Raw genomic sequence first — 6414 nt, forward strand, 5'->3', positions numbered from 1 at the left:
AAGACAGTAGTGCACATTTCCATAAAAGCTTCTTTGTCAAAATCAAAATGATTGGCCCAGTTTTATAAAAGAATATGCTTGAAGTACAGTAGTGCAACTTCAGGTTTTAAGTCATATACAAAACTTACGACCCTTTCTAAATACATGAAAGGGTCTATAAATACTTAATTAAGCTAACTACCTATGAAACTAAAATCCTACTTAATTGATATCAATTGATTCTGAATATCTCCTTCATGGCAATCTGGCAGTCGGCGGCATGAATCATCACTTAGGCTGTTTGCCTTTAAGCCTGAGCTGGCATATCGCAAGCATTGGCTCCACTTTTGGTGGTCTGTTGAGGCGAGAATTGAGTTGGGCAGGATAGGTGGCATCCTTTATATCGGGAATGATATACCCGATTGCATCTGTGAGGCATTTGAGGGCGGCTCTCTGGCTGTATGGTTTGACTAAGAAGAACCAATAGGTGTCCCATGTCAAACTGTTAATTCCTATGATTAATCTCCCATTTTTCTCTACTTCCGGATAACATGACTGCTCCAATGTTTTAGCCGCCATCAATTTACCTAGAGTACATTGAGAAATCATGTTAGACAAGTAGAGAGTATTATTAACCAATTCAACCAAATTAGTTGTGGTTAATTTGCATCTTGAAATTGCTCTCTCTGCTTTCATTAACTGGGACTGCCATTAGCCGCCTGTTCCTGATCGGTGTCTTGCCACTCAAGAAAATTAGTTAGTGTTTCATCGGCTTGATCCAAGTTTGTTCTAGATTTTTTTTATTTTTCACTTATTGATGTCGTCAAATCGCATAACGGTTCCACCTGGGCAATTTGTTGACATAAAAGCTTTATCTGTGTTATCAATGCCTTGTTTATCTATAATGCCTCTGCTCTGAATTCAGCTAGTTGTGGAAGATTCTTTGTTTTCTCTAGCTGGGCTGATAGTTGAGTAATTTTCTCATCTTTCGACTTCAACATTTGTTCATTCATTGCTTTTAGTTGTGCCAATGCCTCAGATAGCTCTTTCTACTTTTGAACTGCACTATAATCAATCCTCTATTTCTCTTCCTGCAATTGTTTAGTAAATTGATTATTTATTTGCTGTTGTGTAAACAATTGTCGTTCTGCTTGCTCCGCCTTCTGTTGTGCCTCCGATAGTTGTGCTTGTAGTGAAAGATCTCCTGGTCTTTTGCTTTTAATAAATTATTCACCTTTGATGCTTTGTCTATTGTCGCTGCCGAATAGGCTCCAGCATATTGGGATAGTTTTGTTAGGTCATCAGAGGGGTCAAATTCCTCTTTCCAAACCACGTTGCCTGTCATTGTTTGTTCAAGGAATAGGGAAGGTTGATCAGTCCTTCTCCTTTTCCGCTGTCATTTTACCACAGCCTTGTGTCTTGGGCTATAGAAGACATCTGAGGGAGGAATTTCTTCTACTTGCAAAATAATCTGATCGGAGGGATCCTTAGGGATTATCTCTACTTCTTTAGAACTGGGTAGGCCGTTGGTTCCACTTGGAACTTGTTTTGAAGTTGTCTCCTGTGTGTCAGCCACTTTTGATGTCTCGGATCCCTTAGATCACTCAACATTGCTGATGATTGAGTCGAATTGCTGCCATTCCTGGAGCAATTTCGGGTCAATCTGAGCATCTACATTCACCTCTATGTTGCTTTGTTCCTGCTCTTTCATCTGGGTTTCCTCTTGTTCTTTCATATGCACTTCCTCCTGTTCTTTTGATGTAACAGGAGGTTCCTTAGTGATTCGTTGCTCAGGCTCGCTTGATTCTGTCGTTGGGGTTGTTGCTAACAGATCTAGAGGCAGAGTTTGCAACCTCTGTTCTCTAAGTCTGTTGAATTCAACTAACCCATCATCTTTATATTCCATTCTAGCCAGCGATTTAACTTGGGACATTGACTCGGGTGAGGAGAACAGGTCATTGAACTTATCTTCTTTATGATCAAACTTTGTCAATTTTTCCTGTTCAAGTGCATTATAGGCGACTTTGTTTGGATCAAATCGCCTATTAGGAAGAGTTGCTAGACTTAATGCCTTCATTTTTTCAGCTTCTTTCTCTGTATGCTTAAAGTCATGCAAGGCGTAGACACCGCATCTCAGAGGAAAAGAGGGCCAAACCTGCTTCTTATTTTTCTTTAGAGTTTGTGTAACTCCTTCGGACATAATTTGATAGGCTATCTCCCTAGCCAACAGTTTATCAGGTATGTACAAAGGAAGGACATGAGGTTTGGCTTGGCTGCCGAAAATTATTATATAAGTAAATTTTTCCTCTCCGAACCATCTTCCTATGGAAGTCAACTCAACCCCTGCTTGGTAGGAAATCTTAGGAGCAGGTTTATCAAAAATAGAGTAGTGAATGGGTAACATAAAGCCATTGGAGACTTGATATAAATGGTGCTTATAGTAAGTTTTCCACAACTTCTGATGGTATAAATGAATGGGCATGGGGTCTTGTGTCCAAGATATAAATGGGGGAATAAACCTTTCAGTGATATGGGTTTTGCTTCTAAAATCAAGAACTGCGGTTGCTAGCTTATCCGACAGTACAGTTGCCCAATCCATTATTTCACTATTACATGCCGCCTCCATTAAAGGAACCATTTCTATAGTGAAATTTGTGGAATCGTGTAACCCCCGCAATCTACACATCATTATCCCAGCATAACAATAAGGAGAACACAGAGAATCAACAGAGTACTTACCTGAAGACTCATGCTTGTGTTTTGCCAGATTTTGCCTCCAATCCCGAATGGGTTTGGATTCAATTTCGTTCTTTTCTCTGAATTTCTCCAGGAATGCCCTGTTGTACTTCTTCTCTGGTACAGGAAAATGATACAATTGCCTCAAATCATTAGGTTGAAATGAACCGAAGATTCTCCCATCTATGGCGCAAAAGGTTCTGTCTGTGATTAGGATTTCCTCAATTTCCCACCTCACTACATCCGTATATGGGAGAATTTGTTCCCGAGCTGCTATCTGATGAAGGAAAGAGTCGGCTAAATCCTTTAGAGTAGCATCTGATTTTCGAGTCGTATCTACTGTGGCTTGTACTGTTGTCACCTCTGGTTCTTCAGCCTCAATCAAATTATAGGTACTTTGCCAAGTAGTTTTGCCGAGTCCTAGACATGTAGTGTCGGATATCAATCCTTTTCTTTTAGTTCCTGGATCAGCAATGAGTTGTCCTGTGGCTGGCGAAGCGGAGGCCATTGCAGTCTTCTTAGACTTCTTCCCCATTCTGCTTAAATCTACTGCTTCGGAAGAGTTCTGCACATGAGTAAAAATGAACGTAATACAGAGAATTGGTAGCGTAAAACAAATATGAGCGAGATATATTAATCAATGCATGATGAAGAATTAACTTAAAGTGGCCATGGATACAATTTGTGAAAAGATTTTTTAGACTTACTATTTCATTAAATGGCCGTTAAAACCTGTCAATCCTTTAAATGCCCATCATATTGTTTATTGGCCGAATGATTCGTTTAAGCGTGCTTTGGATGTTTTGGCGGTTGAGCGCAAGTGAATCGCTATTGGGAAGAGAAGGCCTTTAATACGAATTAATCGTAATATCCCTGCTTTATCAATTTTTGAAATTCGCGCTTTTGGCTTTATCGCAATCGGCCGTCTGGGAAAACTTAAATCGTTATATTGGTTCCTTTTGGAATCCCCGATCGCCGATAGCGATATCGCATCGCATCGGAGCAAAAGGGACTTTATCGCATCGCATCGGAGTGAAAGGGAGTTTTTGTTATGATAACTTGTTATTTCCAATATCCGATAGCCTTTTGCGTGTTGTCGCATCAGAGAAAACCAATGGGTCTTTAAGTTATGCCTCCTTTGTCATTGCGACATGCGATCTTGCGATCGCTTTATCGCAATGATAAAAGATTTCTCATTTATATATTATAAGACCAATTAATTGGTTTATCAAAAAGGTTTTGTAATGTTTTTATTTTGTTTTTCGGATCTTTTTTGAATAATACTATGTTGATACCAATTAAAATAAAAAGCGGCCCATTTCATATTATAGTTTTGAAAATAAATTTGATATGAAATGGGGGGTTGTTGTAGAGCACAACAGTTCCCAGAAACGGGACGAAGACCTTCGTTTCTACAGAAAAATGCATTAGAAACGAGACGGTACGGATAACCCCGTTCAGTCTTCGTTAGTGCTAAATTTGTTTTTTCCGACATGGATCATTTTTTCTTACAACAGTTTTATGCCACAAGGTTTAGTCATCACCGGTTTCTGCTCGGTTACATCTTAGAAACTCCAGTTAACTCTCGTGCCAAAAAAGCATTGCGCAAAGCGCACTGCATGCATGCAGACAGACAACTTTCATTTTCCAGTTGCGTAGTTTAAGGAACAATTTATGATGAATAGATTTTCAATGATTGAAATAATGACTTGGTATTTTTTTTAATGTCAAGAGTTTAATATCTTTAGTTTCGTTCTGTACAGATCATGGATTGAAACCGATAAACCTGTGCCAAATCTGGAATTTCTATCTAATGACAAAAATTCAGTTGGGCGCAATTAATGTTGTGTTGATAATTATTGAATAAAATCATTAACAGTCCAGTAGATGTGTCTCTGAAGGAAAGAAGACAAAGAATTTAACCCCAACAACTTTCTCGAATGAATCAAATGGTCATTCTATACACGATAATTTTACATCTTATTATAACCAACAATCCTCTGTACAAGCTAAATGCACAAATCTATGGTTCCTAACAGAGAGCAATCCCCTCTCAACATATACTTAAAAGGGAAGATGACATTTCTAGGTATTTATGTACTTTCATTAAATTGTTAATTTGTTGTTGGTGTTTTGTTTTGTTGCATGCTAAAGCCCATAGTTCATTAATATATTGTTGAATTTTCGTTAACATAATAAAACTGCTAGGAAGAAGGATGGGTTTGGAATACTTGGTATTCTAGTAAATGAGTTTTTTAAAGCAATTTTATTGTTTTTTTTCCTCTCCTCGTTTTTTGAATGCGAAACCTCAAAATTCGGTTTCTCGTCTAGTTGTAGTTTCTCGTTTCTGGTAACATAACTGCTCGGTTCGTCAGTTAATTCAATGTCCGGTCACTATAGTGATAGAAGAATGACAGACTAATCACTAACAGGTTGTTGATGTTTTCATTTTAACCGAGCTTGTGTTGTATGTTGTGTGAAGCTTTTCATTCAAGAGGTCGCCCGATTGGGCTTGGAATTTGTAAGAGGATTTTATTTGTCCATTTGTTTTTAGTGTATTCTTCTTTGGCCTATAGCTATGTATATGGTTGATGAGAGGATAAAAGCTTCAATTTTCTGAATGTGAGAGGGTAGCGGAATAGCAGGTGCAAGTGTAACACGTTGGCAAAAATCACAAAGTACTAGGAAAATTATAACATATAAATAGAAAGATTTCATCAATTGAATTAACCTCTATAACAAATATAATATAATAATCGTGTTTACAACAAGTTACAACAGAATTGCAGCAACAGTAATGGCCAACATAATCGTAGCAACAAAGGAACGAAGCTCAAGAACAATATCTTATTGCCAATGCAACTTAGCCAATGGAGTTGCAGCGACAATAAATTGAAGCAACAAGCAAATGGAATTGCAACAAAACTAACCGCCAACATTCAATACTAGAGGAAGGGCACTTACATTTTTGTAAGACAAAAAAAAATTATTTTCTCATAAAAATTCACTTTTAATTTTTATTTTAGTTTTTTTATATTAAAAAAAAATTACATTAAAAATTAACATTAATTAAATGGTTAACACAAAAATGACTTGAGACAAAAATAATTTAAGACAAACAATTTAACACAAAAATATTTTAAGACTTCAGACAGAAATATTTTAAGACAAAATTTTATATTTAAGACAAAAACAATTTAAGGCAAAAATATTTTGACACAAAATTTTATATTTAAGACAATGACAATTCAACTTGTCCTGACCATGAACCACACTCGTTGGTTTGAAATGCGTCGACAAATGAACTATGATGAGATTTTCGCTGAACACTCTTCTCAATAAACATGATATGGATCACATAAGCCTAAATTCAACAATGACCACTTATTTAAGAAAATTAACAATTAAGACAAATCCATATCAGTTTAAAACAATATTATCTAACAACTCCAAAATTGACTCTCAAAGTGTGCCCTAAGTCCACTAACTTGTAGGCTACTACTTTCTCACACCCATACCAAGGCTTTTATTTCACTTACCATTCAGGTTATCTTATATAAAGACAATGATTTTTTGAACATTAATTCCTCTTTTGTCCCTTCAATCCCTGCTCATACAATTAGAGACAAATTGTTTGTCATTGCATTCAACAATACTACAGAGAGGGAAATGTTAAGACAATTTTTTAATGCAAAATAA

The sequence above is a fragment of the Pinus tabuliformis genome, chromosome 3_1 (assembly GCF_031772625.1).
Source record: "Pinus tabuliformis cultivar Carrire ecotype Pingquan chromosome 3_1, CPIR1, whole genome shotgun sequence".
Lineage (NCBI taxonomy): Eukaryota > Viridiplantae > Streptophyta > Pinopsida > Pinales > Pinaceae > Pinus > Pinus tabuliformis.